We start from the raw sequence: 23,055 nt of genomic DNA on the forward strand, positions 1-23,055 counted from the left end.
ACACGCATTTTGTAATCCATAGAAGAAGCACATGTGTCACCTTGCATTTCTGTTCTGAGCAAAAGAAATTTAGACACTTGAATAATTTTCATCTTGGCTGTTTAATTACATCATGAAATTTAAACATTTTCTGATAAATTGTTAATGTGGTTAATTCAAACCTGCTAATAAATTTTTAAACTAAACTAAGGTGCAAATTAGGCATAGTGTAACAAGTCTGAATGAATATTAATGAAGCATAGGTGCAATATATATAAATACTAATGAAGCGTAGTATTTATATATATTGCACCTATATATAGAACTTGAAGATAATAGTAAAAATAAAAACATCCGGGACATGTATAAGGGAATCAACGAATTTAAGAAAGGCTATCAACCTCGGGCTTATATATTAAAGAAATCTGACGGTACAGTTCTCACTGACACGGATAGCATCTTAAATAGATGGAAAAATTTCTTTGACGATTTGCTTAACACGCAACCGAAAACTAGTGTGCGTGGAGAAAAGGAGATACACACCGCAGAACCGTATATTCCATAACCCAACCGAATAGAAGTAGAAACTGCTATAAAGAAATTAAAGAAACACAAATCTCCGGGTGTAGATGAAATTCCGGCTGAGTTAATTTTAGCTGGAGGCGAAAAATGTGGAACAAGATACACAAACTCATTCTCCTTATCTGGAACATGAAAGAATTAGCACAAGAGTGGAAAGAATCAATCACTGTTCCAATTCACAAGAAAGGCGACAAAACTGACTGTAATAATTATCGAGGCATTTCTCTTCTGTCAACATCCTATAAAATCCTTTCAAATATTCTATTAGCAAGACTGACCCTATACGCAGATGAAATTATTGGAAATTATCAATGCGGATTTAGACGGAATCGATCAACTATCGACCAAATATTTACCATTCGCCAAATACTCGAAAAAAGTGGGAATACAATACCCCGGTACATCAACTATTTATTGATTTTAGAAAGGCGTACGACTCGGTTAGGAGAGAAACATTATACAACGTTCTTACAGAACTTGGAATACCGAGAAAGCTAATTAGATTAATTAAGATATGTTTAAATGAATCCCAAAGTAAAGTCCGGGTAGGAAAATTTTTGGCCACGAGCTTTCACGTCGAAAATGGCCTGAAACAAGGAGATGCGTTGTCGCCATTATTATTTAACTTCGTTCTGGAATACGCTATAAGGAAAATCAAAGATAGCAACCAGGGCCTAGAGTTGAACGGTATTCACCAGGTTATATAGCATATGCTGATGATGTAAATTTAATAGGTGATGATAGGAGAACAATAGAAAGAAATGCAGAGATCTTATTAAACGCTTGCAGGGCATGGGGACAGTAGAAGTAAATGCAGAGAAAACTAAATACATGGAAGTGCGTCGGGACCGGAATACAGCAAATTATGGATGCGTTAAAATATTAAATAATACTTTTGATAAAGTGGATAGTTTCAAATATCTAGGATCAATATTAACAGAGGAAAATCATATTCACGAAGAAATTAAATGTCGACTAAAAGCAGGGAATTCGTGTTACTATTCGGTTCAAAATCTCTTGTCGTCGCGAATTCTGTCGAGGAATTTGAAGCTTAAAATATATAAAACGGTAATCATGCCTGTTGTTCTGTATGGCTGTGAAACATGGTCCCTTACACTGAGAAACGAACATAGACTGAAAGTATTTGAGAACAAGATCCTGAGACGAATATTCGGACCCAAGAGGAACGGGAATGGGGAATGGCGGAAACTTCATAACGAGGAACTATATAATTTATATGGTTCACCCGACATTGTTAGGGTCGTGAAGTCTAGGAGGCTTAGGTGGGCGGGTCAAGTAGCTAGAATGGAAGAAAGTAGAAACGCTTTCAAAGTCTTGACTGGAAGACCAATCGGAAAACGACCATTAGGAAGACCTAGACGCAGATGGGAGGACAATACTAAGATGGATCTCGCAGAGATTGGAATACAAAGTAGAAACTGGATGCAGTTAGCTAAGGATAGAAGTCAGTGGAGAGCTTTCGTGAACGCGGCATTGAACCTCCGGGTTCCATAGGCCATAGAGTTAGTTAGTTAGTTAATGAAGCATAGTATAGTGTTCGGTGACATTGTTTCTAATTGAGTAATTGTCATTTCGGCAGTTATCAAGCCATAGATGTTTTGTTTTGTATGTATTGCTTAATCGCAAGACTTTTTCTTTTCTTTTTCTGTTGGTTAAAAAGGGCAGTTCTTTTCCTAAATCTGATCCTTACCTTTTAAGAGGATGTTACTTCCTGACAAACACTTTATACGCGTGCTCGGAGTCTCATATTTCGGCCAGGAGGGGGTGGGGGAGATATAGCTAGAGGAACCAGTCTAAAATGATTCTTAAAAAAGTATTGAATATGACTAAAATTGTGTTGGCAATAGGATTCTTTCTCTTTCGTGAATGTCAGCATATATTAGAAATGAAGTGAAATCTTTGAGTTTTACATCGTACGCTTATGCCGGTGAGGCTAAAGGAGAGGGTGAAGATGAGAAATGAATGAAATGGTGGAATGAAGAAAAGTAGGAGGAAACGGGAGAAGCCCGAGAACATCCACGAGCACGGTGTTTGTGCACCACACGGCGCGAGCTGAGATCGAACCAGGGACCCCAAGCACCGGAGTTGAACGCTCTATCACTGAGCCAACGCGCCCAGCATATTAGTGTGTTTGCCCCCTTCACATGTCAATGAAGTGCCCATCGTAGAAAAAGTTAATTGATTATTTTTTAGTTTAACGTTCCACGATTATGCTCAGAGGCTAAGGTATGATAATGGTAAGAGTGAGAAAGTAGAAGGAAACGGAAGATCTTTGAGACACCCATGCACACGGTGTTTGTCCACCACAAAGCCGTCTTGATGGGAGCTGAGATGGAACCAAGAGATTAGTGCTCTACCACTGAGGAGGTGTTACCAGCTATTTGGAGATAAATTTGTAAAGGCCACTATCTATAATATGCCATCAGGTCTGAATAATAAAGGTATTTCTGGAACACCTTTAGAATGGTTTTACTACAATGGTGTTCCACCTTCGTCGACTAAACTTGCAGGGTTTTTGAGTTAATTCGTTATGTTGTTGGGATACGCGAGCATGGGAACACTGTAGTATAGTGGTTCCGGGTTCGATTCCCGACCGGTGATTCCCCAATTTTCGGCGTCCTCCCAGCATCGTGAGGCAAACTGGGAAGTCGTCTGAATAAAAGACGTGACGGCCACAGGGTCTAAAATGCTAATCGCTAAAGGATGGCCTGGAGCGGCTCAGGCCCACAAACCGGACCGTAACGCTAAGTGGTTTGGTTTTGGATAAGCGAGCCTGCAGCAAATATACTTCATTGTAGTGCTGATTATATTGGAGTAGTTATATATGTTACTAAAACATAAAAAGAAATAAAAAAATAATAAAATGGTCAGAGAAAGTAGAGAGAGAGTAGGTGGATAGATATATCTCTCTTAGGAAACAAACCATACAAGGTATACAAAAGCAAATCTTCTACTGGATACCACAAGTGATAAGTAGCAACCTACACAGCATCCTAATAGAAGGTGGTGTGACGAAATTAGGTAGCATTGCGAATATCTTGGAAACGAATTATCCAAGATATATGGTAGTCAAAAAGTTTTGGAAAGACCTTAATCCAGCAATGGATCGATAATTGGTGATAATGGTATTATGCGTTTCAAATATAAATAACCCTCAACACTATACTCATGTGAACTCAGTTCCCATTCTTGATACCTGAGCATCTGAGATTAAGAAATAAACTCTTATACCTTGTTCTTAGAGATCATATGTTTAACCCTGTAGCTGTAAGAATTTCTAACAAGAAAGAAAGTTGAACTAACACTTACTGTTCCTGGGTATAACCGGGTAGAATTTACTGTTATGTCTGAATATAACAAACGGTTCTGCGAACTCGAAATATTTTAACAACCGGTTCTAGCGAACCGGCTGAATGGCACCACTAATTCTAATCCCTGGACTTCAAAACCGGATTTTTTTTTTTTTAAATTTGTTTTCGGTTCGAAGAATTACGAAAATTTGTTCAAGTAAATCAACAAAAACAAGGATAAAAAGCTTTGTACATGTTACTTTCAGCTGCAGCACGTGTCGTGATCATCATATGAGATAATAAATATATTGTTGCAGTTCCCAACCGAAAATAACATGTACAAAATTCACTCTATTTTATTTCATAGTAAGTACTATGTTCTAGGCCGCTATGTTTTCCAGTAACTTTCTTGCACGCGTATATGGTTAACATATATGCCTTTGGCGCTGGAGACGAGTTCGATTCCTGTCGTAAGATCACGTGGTTCGAATCCCGCGTTAATCTATGTCTTACATAGCCTTGATGCTGAAAAAGACGCTAAATACCAAACCAGCTAATATGTACCTTTCAAATTTTAGTATTACCATTTGGAATGAACTTAACCAGCAACTTTTCCGGCACTGACTACAGAAGATATCGAAAAAGGGAAATTCCGAATGGGTTGGAGTAAAGGTGAAATCATCTTTTTTTTTTCTTTTCTTTGAAAAACTATGTCCTGTACAGCAATAATGAACAATTTGCCATTTTATTTGGCCAATTTTACTCCATCTTCTTCAGGAAGCTGCTAATAATCCAGATTAGCTGTTACCAGCTTAATTCTTGGTAAATTCAGGTATGGCTAATAGATATAGAAGGTTGAGTAAGAAGCTTTATAGCTTCGCGAAATCGCTCTATATGCTGTGCATTGTTAAATTCCTCACTCACTGGCTCATTTATCAGTATATAACAGAAATTATTAGGCGTAAAACCTTGAAATTTTGAGCTTTGTTAAATATATTAGTAATTAATGGAGATTTTTCATTTTCTTTGTTTTTGCAGGTAAGACTATTGATCAGGATGTTGTCTAACCATACCAAGTTGTGTTGTAACGACTGGTGAAAAAAAAAGTAAGTAAAAAAAAAGCTTGATATTTCCCGTTTCTAGAATCATAACTAAATCGACAACATTGGCAATTACACCTTGTAGATGAGAAACTCTGAAATTAAGTAACATCAAACAGTAAGATAATTTAAAGGCATTTAGGAAGTAGATTCTTAGAAATAATATCGAACTTGTCAAAATTAATGATATGACGGTTGCTTGTATAAGTACGTGTTATATGGCAAATTCATGTCGATGTGATACAAAGTTCTATGGTACATTCATAATGACGTTGAATTTGATATTTTATTTAGTCGCAGTATCTTGCAGCCTGCCTATCGTTATAAAATTTCCGGAAATTTTAAACCGTCTGGAAGAAAAATCAGACGTTTAAATTTTTGAAAAAGTTTCATGTGTATATCGTTTCTCTCTATGTACTTTGCCTGTAATGAATTTTAAAATTTAATATTCCCTGATTGAAATTTGACAAGTATGATGAATGCAGCGCTTCTAGCTAATAATAATGGAATTGAATAAAGAATGAATGATCTTGATTCAATTTTTTGGACTGTAAGATTACAGCTATTGACTCATTCATCCATTACTGGATCTCCGAAACTATTAAGCGGAGCTTTGAAACTTTGCAGAAATAATCTTTCCATACTCACAAGAAATGGACATGAACGTTTCATCCGGACATCCGAATCAAACCTAGTCTATTCGATAATAAACATATCAAAGATATGTTCATGCACAAAAAATTAGGTGCATGGGCAACGGAGTAAATTCCTGGGGCCCATTAATCCTGTTAGTATAAAGAAAATCGTAGACTCGCAGTGAAATAGCTATTGCATCAACACTGTTCATTGTAAAGTCATGGCTTATAGTTCATTCTCTTCAGCATGAAACATGTTTTCCAGAGGTGCTATGTATTAGGGTCCATAACGTACCTGAACAAGGAAAATTGGGAGAATGTCGGGAAAATTTCCTCCAGAAATTCCTTCCATCAACTTTGGACCTCTCTGGAGTGGCCCCGGGTAAAAGCACACAATCCAAATGTATCTCGAAAAATACTATAGAGGATAAGGAATGTGTGTACCAAGTTTTGTATTGATAGACAAAATAGATGTGAGGGAAAAGCTTGTGAACCAATACACACGCTTTCCGCTCATACCTATTCTGTAATTTATTGTGCATGGACATACTGTATCTTTGATATGTTTATCGAATGGACTAGGTTTGATTCGGATGGCACGTTCATGTCCGTTCCTTGTCAAATTGCATATAAGATGGGAGGGAGAGTTAATTAGATTTGACTCCTGAAAGGATAAAAAGTGAGGCTTGAAAGTTTTCCTGTGACGTTCTCCAAATCTCCGAAACTATAGGTGTGGAACTGTGATTTATATATTTTCCCAATGTAAACTAAACTAACGATATCATGGAATTTTACGAAATGTGGCCCGTAAAGGATGAAATGCAGTGAGAATTTACGCAACTCGTCTTGCATCAACGACTATTTTGAAAACCAAAAATTTGTACCTACTTATACACTGTCGTAACTCTAAAATGTTAATTTCATAGGGAATAATAATAATAATAATAATAATAATAATAATAATAATAATAATAATAATAATAATAATAATAATAATAATAATAATAATAATAATAATAATAATAAAATAATAATAATAACGAAATCGTTCTAACCAAGGAAACTCGGTTATATTTTTTCTGTATTTGGGAATTATAACGTTATTTCAGTATATATAGCAGTAATTATTATAGAGAGAATCTTTCTTAAGTACATACAAATTGCAGTTATTACACATTAAAAATTGACAACAATTTAAGAGAAATTTTGAGTTATAACAGTCTTATTCTTGAGGTACGAAATGAGCTAAGCCAAATAATGATACAGTCCTTATTAATGCTTCCGTTCATCATCCAGTTGACGGAACATAATATTCTTCCAATGACGAAACCTTGAAAAAGAAATGCTATACATATCACTAAAGAAAGAAGAATAAAAAAACAAGAAACATATGGATCCCTAACTCCTCTTCGTTGCAGCAAAGTGTTGAGAATATTTATTTTGAGTGTAAGAATTACGCTGCATCATAGGGCCAGAAATACACATGGCGAAAACAGTGTTTTGTTTGATGTTAATCGGTTTAGGGAAGAGAAAGGTCTCGTATAAAAACAGAGAAGAAACAAACGAGAAAATCTCTTTGATGCGGTCAGTGATCTCATCACAGTGTGTTGTGTGAAAGTTGCGTGGAAGAATGCGCTCACCAAGGTCAGGAAAGGCGGGATTACTTAACTCTCTTCATTAAATAGGTTCGGACATGCTTCATTGATGATTTTGAGTTTATTTTTATGTATTTATTTTTTTTATTGCCGTCAGCAAGGTTATGGTGATGTGTATGTGATAAAAAAAAAAAATGAAAAATATAGCTTATAGCGTGTTGAACTTCTATCATAAAACGTATTGAGCTCCAGAATTATTTCGAAATTACAGTCCGCATACCAATTTGGATTTACTCGTAAATCAATATGATCGAGAATACTAACAAAATAAATAAATCAATAAATAAATAAATGGAAGGAGGTTGAACTGCATTTATATTTAAACGCATCATCCCAGAACTTCCTGATTGAATTGATAGAAAATTCTGGAAAACTTTAATCAGAATGGCAGGTCACCAGCTTTAAATCTGGAACTTTCCGATAACGAACCAGGAACGCTAACCAATCCTTTCAAAACTAAAATACTGAACACTGTTCCTTTTTATAGCCTGCTCATGACTGCATGGTTAGCGTACGCATCTTCAATGCAGCAGACCCAGGTTTCGATTCCCCGTGAGAGATTCTTTGGCTTGGAGGCATATGTCTCATATAGTCTCACTGCTGAAAAATAACGCTAAGCTCCAAATCATTCAGTTTCTTTTACTTGTTTACTTGGTTTTCTTTGTTACATATTTACGTGAACTTATGGTTCAGGGACACGAACACAAAAACTTCGAGGACAATCGAAAACATCTATATTCCCAGAGTGGGACTCGAACCCAATACAGGCGCGTCAATTTATCATCGATAGTATGCCTCACAGACCATTAATCCCTTGACCCTAGTACCCTATCTTTATCACGCTCGTCAGTAACATTCTATTTGTTTAACAAGAATTTTAGGAATGATAAAGAAAAGTGGATCAAAAGATTGTGATTTTGGCCAATAATTAGTTTTTCTATCATGGGTCACAAAATTTTTAAACAGCTCCTAAATCGAGTATTCGTATTTTCTACGGAATAAGCACATCATACTGAATTAAGTGATAGCTTGTGTTTGGCTACACTGTAAGTAGTTCTCCAGATATAAGACGTACAAGAAAATTTTTGATTAAAATATATTGGATCTTTTGATCCAAAAAAATACAATTCAGAGCATATTTCTAACTGTGTCAACATGAATGATGATGATATCAAGACATTATAGATTAAAAAAAAAATAATAATGAATTTATTAATGAAAATACAGGAAACCGCCTTATCATTGGATGTTTGTCAGTTTGGCATTTCAGTGATTTACTGTAAATTTAGCTGTAGATCATTTGTGGTCAATCTGTCAGTTTCTATTATTTTCGTTCGACAAAGCCAATGAGCCGCCTGGAGTTACTTTTCCTCTTCCATACTTGTTCACGCATCTTGCGGTAAGTAAGTTTACTCGTTTAATGTATCATTGTGTTGTGTGAACGGGCTTTTCGTGTCCCTATTTATTCAATGCTCTAGTTAGTGGAAGTTGAGCCAAGGGCTCGTGGGATTGATTACCCAAGCGACAGGTGTTTCCTGCGAGCGTAATTGAATATGTAATTGCCATCTCTCGAAAGCTGGTGCCTTTTAGCCTGTTGTGAAATGTTAGATGCATGTTAACTGTTTTCAGAGTACGTACGTACTCCCGTCAGAAGATCCTCCTCCAAGTTTAGTTTAGGGATTTTGCACAGGTGCGTGAGCGTGCAGTCATGCACAAAAATTAAGAGGAAGTTAACATTATACGTTACATCTCCACAAAACCAACATGTCTGAAATGAAATGTAACGAAAACCAAAAATTAAGTTAAAAACATGATTTGGAGGTTCTCTCTTTCTTTCTTTCTTTTCTTTTCTTTTCTTTCTTTCTTTCTTTTTTTTAATTATTGTCGGAGTTGCAGATGTAGATTTGGAAGAGTCTATGCGAAATGTGCAGCTCTACTAATAAATCAAATACATTCTAGGGTCGCTTATAAGTACAGACCGCAAAATTACCATTACATTGCTTTATTATTACGTGAGAGTGATTTAAAATATACTAAAGGCATTAACACCTCTCACGGTTATTTTTATTCATGTTATTCCAAGATCCTGGCACGTTTATCACACAACTAATAGATCGCGCAGATGTTGCGTGAGACCTTCGTAAGATCAGCTGAAAAATGGCTGCACATATGAAAATATAGTCAAACATGGGAGTGCATAATATGATTGGTGTCTAAAAGTCATCTCACCAGCACAGATTCATCGCCGACTTGTTGAGGTGTACAATACTAATTAATGGGTGATATCAATAAAAATAAGTAACTACTCCTGAGAAGTCCTGCTCGAGAATCGGAGTAACTACATCTGGAGTAATCTCCTCTCTCAATTTCGTATCAATAAAACAAGCCACTACTCAGGTCTAGACTGTTCAGAGATTTATGAACGTTCACTCGCGTTTCCTCTGCGCGTAGCAGTGAGTCTTATCAATAAAAGAAGTGATTACTCATTTCTCCCATCTGTCGGGCGGTCATTTCGTTGTTTTTAATCTATGGCGTAGTATCCTAAACGCCATGGAACGGGCAAGTAGCAACGACAATTTCAATCAAAGTGGATTTGTGGATATTATAAAAGAGTTTCCAGTGGTACTATCAAAGTCACAGTTACCAGAAAGTAAACGAAGGAAAGCCGAAGTTTTGAAGGCAATTACAGTGAAATCCAACGAAATATGAAATACATCTACGACTGAGACACAAATCCAAAAGAGAACCTTTAATATTCGAGCGAGAATAAAACAAAAAGAAAGAAAGAAAGAAAAAAAAAACGGGAAACAAGAAAGTAACACTGAAACTATGGGAACGAACCTATTGGAGCTGATGGATGTTGATTCGAATCCAACAACATCCAGATTAACACAAGCGCGTTGTTCAAGGTCTTTGTAGATCGTTTGGCTTTAAGAACGAAATCAGACACTTGGCCCCTTTGTTTCCTTTTTAAAAAATAAGTCCAACCAGTCACGTCATAAAGCACGTCAATCTGATTGCGTTTGCCACACCATACGTGTCCCCTTTCGCCTTAGCATAAAAAATACATTGTTATGTATACACCCTTCCTATCAACATTGAGTTGAGTTGATTTTGAGTTTGTCCTTTTCAGTAGCGAGCCTATATGAGACGGGACCCACTGATTAACGTGGAATCCGAACCACATGAGCTCCCGCCGGGAATCGAACGCGGGTCTCTCATGCCAAAGGTATGTACGCTAACCGCTTAGTCACGAAGGAGCTCTTCCTATTAGCGTATTCGTCTCCAAAATACTAGGTTTCTTTATTGCCATGTGTGTATAGTCAAGTGGTCCGATAGCACCCGGAAATGTACAGTATATTGTTCTTGTCACTTCCTTTGCTGTTTGCATATTACACACACTTCTGGAAACAATCATTTTCAGTTTTCAGATTTCGCAATAATCACATCCATTACACTTGTAGTAGTCATAGACACAGTACTTTGAGCCACACCAGAATCCCCTGACATTCTGACCTGGAATCCCGGATCATTCATTTAACGGAAGAAAACCCGCATCTTCTGGTCATTAAGTAGTGCGCCACCCCAAATTTCGGTTGATTCTCCTAAAAAAATAATAAAAAAGTGCTAACCACTCTACATTTTCTTTCATGAACCTATAATGTTTTTTGTAATCTCCATTTGCAACATTTCTATGCAGTTTATAAGTTTTTCTACGTAGCAAAACAATCATATACTCTGTCATATTTCGAATGGAGTCACCTATTTAGTTTGCTCCAGAAATTTGGAGAATTACTAGCATCACAGAGGAGTCTTTGATTTTTATTGATATCAAACGCGGAGTAGTTACTCGTCTCGAGAATAGAGGTGTGGTTACTTCAAAAGGGCGGGGCTTCTCCGAGGTCAGCCGAGACGAGTAGTGCTCAGTTCTCTTTTTATTGATACCAATGAGAGTAACTACTACAAAATTGCGAATAATGAGTAACTTCTCCGTTTTATTGATATCACCCAATGGCCGACACCACACTGACTGATACAATGAGATCCCTGTCATCTTTTGGCGAGCGGTTCTGTTGTGGTCCGTGATTCCTACGTCCACCTAACAATTAGTTCAAAAGTAGCAGCTGGTCATAATGTTTTGTCTAGTCAGTGGACAGTTTATATGTGGGTGGTGTAAAGTAACTAAAATAACTCATATACAGTAACTAAAATTTTGTTCGGTAGTTTTTCATTCCTATACAGAAATAAATGCCTATTATCATCTATTATTATTATTATTATTATTATTATTATTATTATTATTATTATTATTATTATTATTATTATTCGTATTCATTGGGAAAGCACGTGACTTTGTGACTACATTACAGATCCGCTTCTATGGTATAGTGTATATTACATTTAAAACTCGTGGAACGTTAAACTGAAAGATTTCATTTCATTCCATTTCATTGAGAAACCACATATAGAGCAATCTCTGCCAAATGAAAATTAATATAGATCTACCTGTAGCATATAAAGTAAAATGTTGAAACATGTTTACTTTGACAGGTGATGGATTTGCAAATATTTTCTTTACTAATAAATTGATTGATGTTTCCGTAGTAATTAGTTTTGTGGTCAGTGTTTTTGTTGATGTAATTTATATAGTTAGAATATATGTTAAATTTTTTTTCTAGTATGTCTGCTTTTGTTTAGTTTAATCGATGTACTAGGAAAACAAATCAATTTATGTTGCTTAGTTCATCCAGCAAATCTCAACAGAATATTTTAAGGTGTATATAAGTTTTTTAATATCCATGTTTTCGTTTCATTTAAATTTGAGTGTGTATATATAAGCAGCCGTATCCACGCTGACTCTCTGATGAAGCTTTCCATTCTTGAGTATAGTTAGTGGATTTAAATTTTGATCATAGATTGAAAAATGAAATGAAATCCTTGAGTTTTATGTCCCACGGTTATGCCGGTTAGGCTAAAGGAGACGGTAATGATGAGCAATGAATGAAAATGCTGGAATGAAGAAAGTGGGAGGAAACGGGAGAACCCCGAGAAAACCTACGCACACGGTGTTTGTCCACCACAAAGTTCACTTGTTGGGGGCTGGGATTGAACCCGGAACCCCAAGCACCAGAGGTGAACACTTTCCACTGAGTCAACGCGGCCCGACTGATCATAAATTGTGTACAGTGGCGGATCTAGCCCGGAGCTAGAGAGGCATAGCCCCCCCCCCAGTTTTTGAGTGACAAAAGTAATTGAAAGTATTATTTATATATATTTGAAAGTTTATAGTAAACTCTTATACCTATCATAATCTGCGGTCTGGCTGCCCCCTTCCAGTTTTTACGTTTTAGATCCGCCACTGATTTAGTATTGGATGAATCTGTGTAATAAAAAGGAAAACACAATTAAATATTAAAATTTAACATTTTGTAATGGAACCTTTATTATACTGTGCTGCAGCAGTCAATTATTAAAGATTAATATTAAAAACATCGTAACGTAATTCCGTGGTACTAATTGCACTTTTTAACAATAATTAGGTCGTCTAAAAAAACACTCAGCCGTTTGTGCACGAGATTGTGTTAGCAGATTAGATCTAGCGTCGTTTAACAGCTGACAGTTGAAGCTAGTAGATGTTTAAAAAATATTAGAAGTCTTACGATCATAAGGTATTGCGCTGTGAAGATGAATAGAATTTCTCAAAATACGCTGCAGTTTATGACGATAAAGATGGAGATGCTGCGCAGACCCGTGAAGAAATTCGTATTTTCATGGGCAAGATATATTATCAAAAGCAACAACAAAAAGATGTTTCAGTCTTTTTTCTGGAAATTTTCATTATTATTCATATTGATTATTATAATGAGACGGAAGATTGAATTCTGGGATTTTAAACGTCCTAGTGGAAAAAAAATCTTTCGGGAGAAGACGTAGAATTCCTAGTTAATCCCACCCGCACCGGGATATTTGGGAACCATAGTCTTTTTTTTTTTTTTTAATGCTAAATAGTCTTCTGACGTAAAATAGTAACGTGTGCTGACGCTACATATCACAAAATAAGGATTTTAGGTCTAAGTTCTTTTGGTTTTATGTTGTATGTGGGCGTAATTTGTTTATGCCTTTGAAACACGGATTAGTGGAAATAATTTCACTCATTACCTGAGAGAATAGTTCACAAATGAATATGTCACGTTATAAACAGATCTAGGAAATTCCAGGTTCTTAAGAAGAGAAATATGCACACGTATCTTTGCAGCAGAATCCATTATACCTAACATTCTGTCGTCTACTACACCATAATTTCAGTAATTATGCACGATATTTTTTATGTAAAATATTTCCAACCATGAAACTGAGCTCCCAAATTTCTACATTGCTTTCCTATATTCTTACAAAGTTTTGTTTAACCAACTGAACATAAGAAATTTGGAACTGAAGCTAATTAAGAGAGGAGCTGCGGATAACAAATCTCTGCCCATGGTAGATCCCAGCAGCTTCTTTTTCATAAGGAAAATTGAAAATATTTCAGTAGCCATGAAAGCTTAACTGTGTAAACAGGGCCTTAGAGCGTCATAGCATGCGTCGCTACCGATATGAACTTACTGTCTCCAGTTCTTTTTTTTTTTTTAAAAAAAGAAAAAAAAAGTTATCAATTTAATGGTTTTCCCGCGAAATCTGATTGCGTTACGAAGTTATATTTGTAAACTAGTAGATATATATGCCAGTGACAAAAATGAAAATGAAATGAAATCTTCAAGTTTTACGTCCCTAACCGCTAAAGGAGACGATAATGATGAGAGATGAGTGAAAAAGTGGAATGAAGAGAGTGAGAATGAAACGGGAGAACCCGAGAAAACACACCAGCACGGTGTTTGTCCACCACAAAGTCCACACGGCGTGAGCTGGGATCGAACTAGGGACCCCGAGCACTGGAGGTGAACGCTCTTTCACTGAGCCACCGCGCCCCCTATGCCAGTGACGTAACTTGGTTTTCTACTTTAGGGAGAAGCTGTTATTTTTAATGCGTTGTTCTTAAATCATTTTTTCATAATTTATATTAATAGATTATTCTGTTTACCTATGGGAACCTTCGCTTCCATTCCTTCCACGGACGACATGCCCCTAATATTCTACAGAGGGTAATATGAATAGCAAGAAAGAAAATTCTCCGTGTATTTAACTATAATGACGAGAATTGGCATTTATATATTTATTAGGATCATACAGTGGGAATTACAAGGCTATAATATTTTAGTATGTCCTCCCGTCCGTTACTTCACGTGATAACTCGAACGAAAACGAAATTTTGATTATTATTATTATTATTATTATTATTATTATTATTTATTTATTTATTTTTGTAATAAATAAATAGAATGATTACCTTTGCTGAGTTCGTTATTGGGGTCAATCTGTTAGCATCTTCACGGGTAACGATGACAAATCCGTCCGTTACTCCACACGATAACTCTTGAACGAAAGCGATTTTTTTTTATCTTTTTTAAAATTAGGTAGATAGAACTATTATCTAGGGCGAATTCGTTAATGGAGTCATCAGCATCATCATAGATATTCTCCATTATTGGTAGATCACTTACTGCAACTCAGAAGCTTCCATGCTAACCTCTTCGTCTTCACGTGCAATTTTTCTGTTTAGATTTCGTTCATTAATTGCAGTCTCCTTCTCCTACTTCCTCTCTTTCCTTCCGCCATACCATCTAGCGCGTCCCTCATGATACAGTTCCTTCTTAGTCAATGTCCCAACCAGTTCCTCTTCTTAACAATATATATAATTGTTTTTATTTTCTTCCCCACCATTTCTTACACCCTCTCATTCGTTTTCCTCCTGACCCAACTAATTGTCTCTCCTTTCTTCTCCACACCCACATTTCGAAAGCTTCTAGTCGTTTTTAATCAATTTTGCGTAATCTTCATGTTTCTGACCCATACAGTACAATACTCGACACGAAGCACTTTATAAGTCTTTTTCTCAAGTCTTTATTTAAGTTCCCACAAAATAGTATTTTCTTGCTCCTGAAGACTTCTTTTGGCAATTTTATCCTTGCTTTTATTTCATGTAATCCGTTAATATCTTAACGAGTAACGGTGAGTTTAACGATGGCTATCCATATCTTATTCATTCATAAAAGAACATATCACATGAGCTTCTTTACTAAATGTAGCGAAATTTTATTTTTATGTTTATATTAGATATTTATCTTAATACGATATACCTATTCAAAAAAAAAGTGGAATAAATTTAGAATAATTGTTACGGTACGATACATTCAGAAACTAAGAACAGATACCAAGCAAGGGTAAAAGTAAATCTGAAAAGGTAAGGAGGCGGTAGATAGCGGCATGATATCACGCCATTCCCCTACATACTATATCTTTGCCCATTGTAATTTTTTAGAAACTGGGGGGAGAGCGTTCCCGCGCGTTCCTCGTCACTTTTACCCCTGATACTATGTGAGCATTAAGCATAAATCCCTAAGATAATAGTAGTAGATTCCCTTGGGAATTATCTTGTTCATTTAGGTTTTTTTTCTTTCTTTTTTCATTTCTTAAGTGTGTACATACGTATGCTTTTAAGTCAAGCATAATAATAATATAAAAAAATGTGACAAAAGAAGAGGTCTTTTTTTTTTTTTTTTTTAAAAAAAAAAGAGCAATTATGTACGAATTGTGAACTCTAAGAGTAGCGGAAGTGTTCAGGCGCGGCGGCTATAGAAAGAAAATAGTTCAAACAACATTCCGAAATTAGTTGTTAGTTGTGTGGGCTTTGTTGCAAGAAATGATCATAGCTTTGGCTTTGTCAAATTTTCAACAAGAGACTATATATATATATATATATATATATATATATATATATATATATATATATATATATATATATATATATATATATATATATTCCACTTTTCCTATCATATCTGTGTCACCAGAAAGAAGATTTGTTGACCAAAGCAATCGAATTGTCTGTGTCAATATAAACGTAAAAGTCGGTGGGTGTGGTTTTGAAGTCTCTTTTCATGCAGCATTAAAACACCAAAGGGAACTGCAGAAGTTAGTTTTGAAGGTGGAGTGTGCACAAACTTTGTCCTATCCCTATTTGAAATATATTGCCTTGTGTTCTCTACGTTTATTCTCTTCAAGTTGTGTTGAATAAACATTCAAGTGCATGTTAACCAGTACGCCTCATGCACAGGCATCACAGATTTGCAGAACTCCCTGGTAAAAGTCTGTTTTAATTTAAAATAATAGTCCTAACTATTCTTGTAAATGCATAATAGTATCAATTTTAAACCAATATACACTTTGCCACTTTAAATTTTAAATCAAAATTCGATAGTTTGCGGGTGCATAGATCATCATGCAATATCAACCCTTACAATATACAAATCACGATCACGATCAGGCCGTTCCTCATCACCTCCAAGAGAACTGATTACAGGATTTCATATATTCTATGGAAGGACTAGGGGAAGGAACTGGCCACTCTATTAGCCCTACGAGCAGCATCAGGTTAAAAAAAAAAAAAAAAAGAACATTACAACATGCCTTCTGGTGTTCAGAACACTCAGATTAACTTGTAACATCAACATAATTCAGACTAACTTGGTATTTGTTAAGAATAATAATTGTACGGGAATCCCCCCTAATTTTTCCTTTTTCTTCCAATCGATTATAGCGGAAGATTCGCATTGTTACCACATTGAAAACATAAGTGTGAATACATAGTAGGGAACATTACAATATCCATGAAAGTATACGCAAATAACTCATCCAAGTTCGGAGGGGAACAAGCCAATAAGTTCTATTAATCTACGAGTCGAAAGCGCAAAGAAATTACTACTCGGGACTGTAAAGAAATATCTAATAAAGAAAAGCCTCCGAAGAAACTTTGTGCACAAAAATTCGTACAAACCATATTATTATTTTGCTCTTTGAATCCAGCTGGTAATAGTAGAAAATGAGTGGCGGAAAGAGGCAAGAGTTGGGAGAGCGCCGAATTTTGAGTTAGTTTTTCTTCTGTAAAATTGGCCTACAATGTAAGAGTTAACATCTATATTGTCTGAACAATTGAAAGTCGTTTCTGACATAGCGTATCTAATTATACAAAACGTTCCGATACCTACAACCTCTCTGCCCGCTGGTTACAGAGAAGGCGTAAACATCTGAGCTTGATAAAATTGGAGATATTATAGTACCTATATATTAGCTATACATAATTCGTGTCATCATAGACACAGAATCACACAAAAATAAATTGGTGTGTGGAAATAGGTAAGGAGTAATTTTAATATTTTGATTCTACATGCTTAGCGGTGTTCGATTCCCGGTGAGAGCTCATATGGTTTCGATCCCACGTTAAACGGTATGCCCATGTCTCATGTAGTCGTGCTGCTGAGCGGGACGCAGAACTCCAAATCATCAGCTATCCAAACCAATGCAAGAAAACAGGAAAATAATTACAAATATCAACCAATCAACTAAATAAAAGAAATCAGAGATGGCGTAGGTATTGGAACTCGTTGTTAAATAAAATTTCTCTGCTTATTTTTCGAAACATATAGAGAAACGTGACACCATAATATACAGGTAATAATTAGAATAGCTAGAGGTCTTGCACGGGCCGGAATTTTTAGCCCGGGCCCGATCCGGCCCGGGAAGTTATAATGTGAGGCCCGACCCGAGTCCGAAATATGTTTTAACATTTAGGCCCGAGCTCTGTTATAATCAAATGAGCTCGAAATAAGCCCGAATTACAGAAACTTAATCATTAACGCAAAATTGTATTTTTATTTACAGCAGTTAGAGGCTTAATTTTGCAGTTGTGCCTTAAGGTTACTGTGCCCACCCCCTTGTCCGAGCACTTCGCCTTTTCGCCACCAGATGCTCACTTTTTCATTTAGCAATCACTGCTGGCACCTCTACTGGGAAGAACTGAAAGATCGTACCGCTCAGTTTAAATGTGTCCAGGATATCCACAATTAAAGTGGGCGGGGAGAGGAATCCAACAGTTTTTTTTTTTTTTTTTTTTCCTTCGTGCACCTGCAGAGTCTAGTTTTACAAGCCGTATTGTTCAGCCGCAGGGCAAAATCTCAACCATTGACGGGTAACAGAAATCTTTTCTTTTTGCAGGTAGGAATAGTTTCTGTACGAAAAACGTGAATTAGGTTGCAGAGAACGTCATTCGCATCGCGTTGACAAATTTTCTTTCGTCCGTTTATCACATGAAGCTCTTTTCTTTTTTTTTTTTTTCGATTATTACCAGAATATGAGATAAAAAACCTAAATGATTCTTTGTATACAGAAAACAAACAATACCAATATTTTCTTACATATCAGTATTATAAGATTTTTTTTTTTTTTTCTGAAATGTATGATGCTTGAAAAATGGACAGAATGAATTTTGATTTTTCTATTTGTCCCTATCCTTCTGAGTAGAGAGAATGCTGTGGCGCAACTAAAGGGCCTGCAGGGCCCGCAATATTGAGAGGCCCAGAACAGAAAGAGGCCCATTTCAGTTTCGAAGTTAAACTTTATAATGTTAGGATGTTAAAAATTATGTGATGTTCCAACTATATCTCACTTTTACCTGTGAAGACGGTAACACCTGAGCGATTATTTAGTAAATTAAATGCCAACAAAACTTATACTGACCAGCGAAAACATTATGACCACTCGCTACTTTTTGAACGAAATCATTGTGCAGAGATAAGAGCTACAAGGCATAACACAACCGCGCGCCAAACGTGACAAGAATCTCACTCGATTAGTCAGTGTGGTGCTTGTGCCTTGAATGGGGAAGGACGACGATATATCAAGGTGAGTAAATGGCTGGGAGCTTCATTTCGGAAACAGTGCGACTTGTCGAGTTTTCGCGATCTGCCGTGCTTATGTATTTCAAAGGTGGGAAAAGGACAGTGAAACCAGCATCGAACCAAACAACAAAAAGTGGGGCGACTACACCTCATTAAAAATGTCGGATGTCGTAGACTCTCGAGGTTGGTACAACAGAATAGACGAAAACTATAGCACAATAATAATAATAATAATAATAATAATAATAATAATAATGTGCATTTTTTTTACATATGAGCAAGTTGTGACTCACTAGATAGAACATAGAAAGTCAAAACTGTTCTCTGCAAATTTTACGTGACTCATGGATGTGGATAGAGGGGGTCCGTTTAACATTTTTGCGGGGAGGCCCATTCGTCCTTACTTACGCTATATATAAACTCCTGGCGCAACAGTCCCTTGTGATCTGAGTCTGCAGCGGGCTTATGTTAGTGGTCAGCACAACTACACCCAACGTAGCCGGCTGTCTAGATTGAAGTCCGCTATCTTTTAGTTTCCCAACTTTTCTCTCGATGTTTGGTCAACACAGCAATGTTTGAGTGACACACCGGGAATTAAAACCTGGACGACGCACACCGTATCACTTTCGCTAATCTTTTGGTAAAATTCAGGTTAGGGTGGTACTGAATTATTTTTGGAATATGCCATTTCTCATAAGGTAAAATTCAAAAGTATTGTGACATAATTAAAAAGCTCATTATCAACCACGTATTCTTGCCTCTAATATCACTAAAAGTTTTCGAGATATGTGTCAAAAATGGTTGAAACACTTGAAATTAGTTTAGTAACTTGAAGAAGATAGTGGCCTTATACATACATAATTGCTTCAATTTTTATTTTTATTCTTCTTTCTCGTAAAGAAATACAAAATCATAATTTCAACCATTTTGGTACATTTTTCACAATTTGAAGGGCGAACAGCCGGTTTCTTTCCTTACGTTTTGAACTTGGGATTTATATTCTTTTTGTCACTTATCGTGAATGTCATATAATGACATGGGTCCCAAAGCTAGAATATATTATGCGACAGAGGTAATGACAATTTCATCCCTAAGATCTTTTAAATTTGACATTTATTGAACGATAGCGGTTTTATAATACGAATAAATTTTTCGCAATAAGGTGCATATAGTGGTCGTAAGAAATGACAAAATCTACCATTGACCTTTATAGTTTGACTGATGCTTTTTCGATCATGGTCTTCCCCTTAAATTTTGTAAAGGACAGTATCATTTTAATTATCTTGGCCTAATTTCCTAAAGCCTCTCATTCGTACGCTAAAAGAAAGATTTCTATTTTTTATGTATAAGAATTCAGGGTATGCAAATTTATTCAAAATTCGTTTACAATTAAAGTCGGCTAAACAGATATTCCTTCGAGATTTCTGTATTTTGAAAACAAATTCACGATTTCAGTTCTTTGTCTTTACTTGTTTCCATGTTTTTTTGTTTGTTTTTTTTATATCAGTACTGTATGATCAATTCCAAGAATTATTTTAGTTCCCCGGTAAATCCATTTATAACAAGCTCCAAATACTGCTACAATTTTAATGTGGTTTCAGGAGAATCTACATATCTTATCCTTTTGTTACTCTCTATATATTCATCTACTATGTAAACAAACATCAGTGAAAGAAAGAGGCTGAGAGCTAACACGTGCTCCGTGAGGAACGTTTTCATTCCTTTTACTGATATATCTAGAGAGTCTAGTGTTGCCACGAGACAAGACGAGATTTCTGGTTGTGTCGTCTCGTCTAGAAAAGATGTGCCCGTCTCGTCTCGTATCGCATGGTTCTGTCTCGTCTCGTGGCAACACCAGAAAGGCTGAGGCCCACAAAAAGAGCTGTTATACCAAATGGTTAAAATTACAACTTTTAACCAAGTTTTGTTTGGTAGCACAACACACAATACGACTGCAATCTTCCAGCAACGACTGCTTAGATTCGACTGAACCAGTAATTACTTCGATAGGAACATTTGTCAATACCGTCAGTAATGTCGAAAGGCAAGATTTCCCCATTTATTCTGATATCCTTTTTTCAGAACCCCTGGCGCCACTTCAACAAATAAGAAGGCCTATGTAACTTTCCCATTTAAAAATGGTTTAGCTTCGAATAACATCATAAAACAATAAAAAAGATAAATTTTGTTGTCAAATCAGCATCTTTTCAAAACTCAGTATCGAGAAAGGCTGACACGTTTCTGTCTTGGTTCGGAACGAGAAAGACCATGAAACAATAGTTATTTACTGATAAAATTGCCACTTCTACTTGTACTTCTATAACAGGATTTTTATACGTAGATATCTCCACCAGCCCCCGGAATAAAATCTTCTGAAACACTGATCTCAATGAACGCTTTACATTTGTATTTGAATCTGGAGCACTATCACAAAATAATTAAACTTGAATCGATTGAAAAATGGAAGTGAAAGCTGTTTGTAAGAATCATTTTTAAAAAATTCTTTAGGTATTCCCTGTTCTTTGTAGGATTTGAAACATTGAATCATTTCGATCATTTGAAATAATAAAAGATGGTATACATTTCGAAGGCAAATAATTTATTCCGAGTTAATAAATTTTTAAGCAAATTCAGAAACTGTGTTTGTATTTTTCGAGACACGAGACGAGACATTTCACAAAACGTTTCGTATTGTATCGTGTCTCGCTTCAAAGAGTCCTGTTTCGTCTCGTTGCAACACTAAGAGAGTCTTACGCATTCTCTTTCCAAGAAAGTGAAACTTGAAAAGCACATTCAGTCAATTGTTTTCATAGAATATACTATGGGCATAGCCACTGATATGTAGAAGGTGACACAGGCGGAATTTGTTCTTATGGAGCCCTTCTCGAGTTGGAGCCGTGGGGCTCTATTATTTGGATTGGAAACATTGGTTCAAAAATATTTTACATTTAGCATACATATATACAAACACATATATATACATACACATACACACACACACACACACACACACACGTACATGTGTGTTACATATACTTTAGTGTGGACCTGCGCCCGCCCAAAACACCGCCTCTGGGGGGTGGGTTCGAAGCGCACTCCTGAAACATAGAATTATGCTAATCGTAATTTTCTGAGATAGACTACCCCCGAGGAATAAGTAAATAAATAAATAAATAAAAATAGTTTCGTAATGTTTATCTTCCGTATACGAGTAATTGAAAAATTTTAGTGTCTCAACAATGAGAGCTGTATACAGGTGATTCTGCGTTCCTGGCGGAACTTCCCTAGTTCCGGCCCAAAATTTCACACTATACCCTCTTTCGGCTCTCTCCCCCACGGTAGTTTTAAGAATTTTTATCTATTATCTACTCCCTTGGAGTAACTATTGCTCTGTATTTTCACGGGCTTGCAACCGTCAAAATGAATATTCTGGCTGCTTTCCCAGCTACCCATTCAGCATGCAATAGATACATGCAATAACAATCAAATCCCATACAAACTACTCTACCCATCAAATATTTTAACAAGGAAAGTTCTTTTACGCAACGTATTTCGTTTGTTTAAAATGGAATAGACCTAAATACAACTTTTTTTTTTTAATGTTCTTCTGGAAATTCGATAGCGAGACCGCTCACATCAAAAAATGCTCTGACAATCTAGTAGAAATACAACATCCCATATATACACATTACTGTGATTACATTGCTATTTATTCAATGATTATTTTGCTTAGAGCTTTCTTACTCTCCAGGGTACTCTTCAAGGGTATATAATTACTCTTCACTTATGTCGCGAAAAAATACTCAGCTTGCAAATTTATTTCGAGAACTTCTCATTCCCTAATACATGTTTATTCTCTGAATTTGTACGTACAGCCAACAAACTTACATAGAATCTCAACAGAGTTCAAATGTGAGGTGTCTGCTGGGAAGCACAGGTCAGTTGTATGGGAGGGGCTTTTA

The 23,055-nt window shown here is 36.1% G+C and overlaps 1 protein-coding gene and 1 long non-coding RNA gene across 2 annotated transcripts in view; both read left to right on the plus strand.

The window, feature by feature from the left end:
- The window catches only part of Fas2 (neural cell adhesion molecule fasciclin 2), an 858,867-nt gene that overhangs the window by 182,969 nt on the left and 652,843 nt on the right, over positions 1-23,055 (plus strand). Inside the window, exon 2 of the mRNA XM_081772029.1 lies at positions 4,911-4,978. The gene's annotated coding sequence lies outside the window, so the exon portion shown is untranslated. The remainder of the gene's footprint in view (positions 1-4,910; positions 4,979-23,055) is intronic.
- LOC145695114 (uncharacterized) overlaps positions 1-23,055 on the plus strand; it is a 288,189-nt gene that overhangs the window by 100,910 nt on the left and 164,224 nt on the right. The gene's annotated exons all lie outside the window — the stretch shown is intronic.

This window comes from Thermobia domestica, chromosome 9 (genome assembly GCF_964235325.1).
Source record: "Thermobia domestica chromosome 9, izTheDome1.hap1.1, whole genome shotgun sequence".
Classification (NCBI taxonomy): Eukaryota; Metazoa; Arthropoda; class Insecta; order Zygentoma; family Lepismatidae; genus Thermobia; species Thermobia domestica.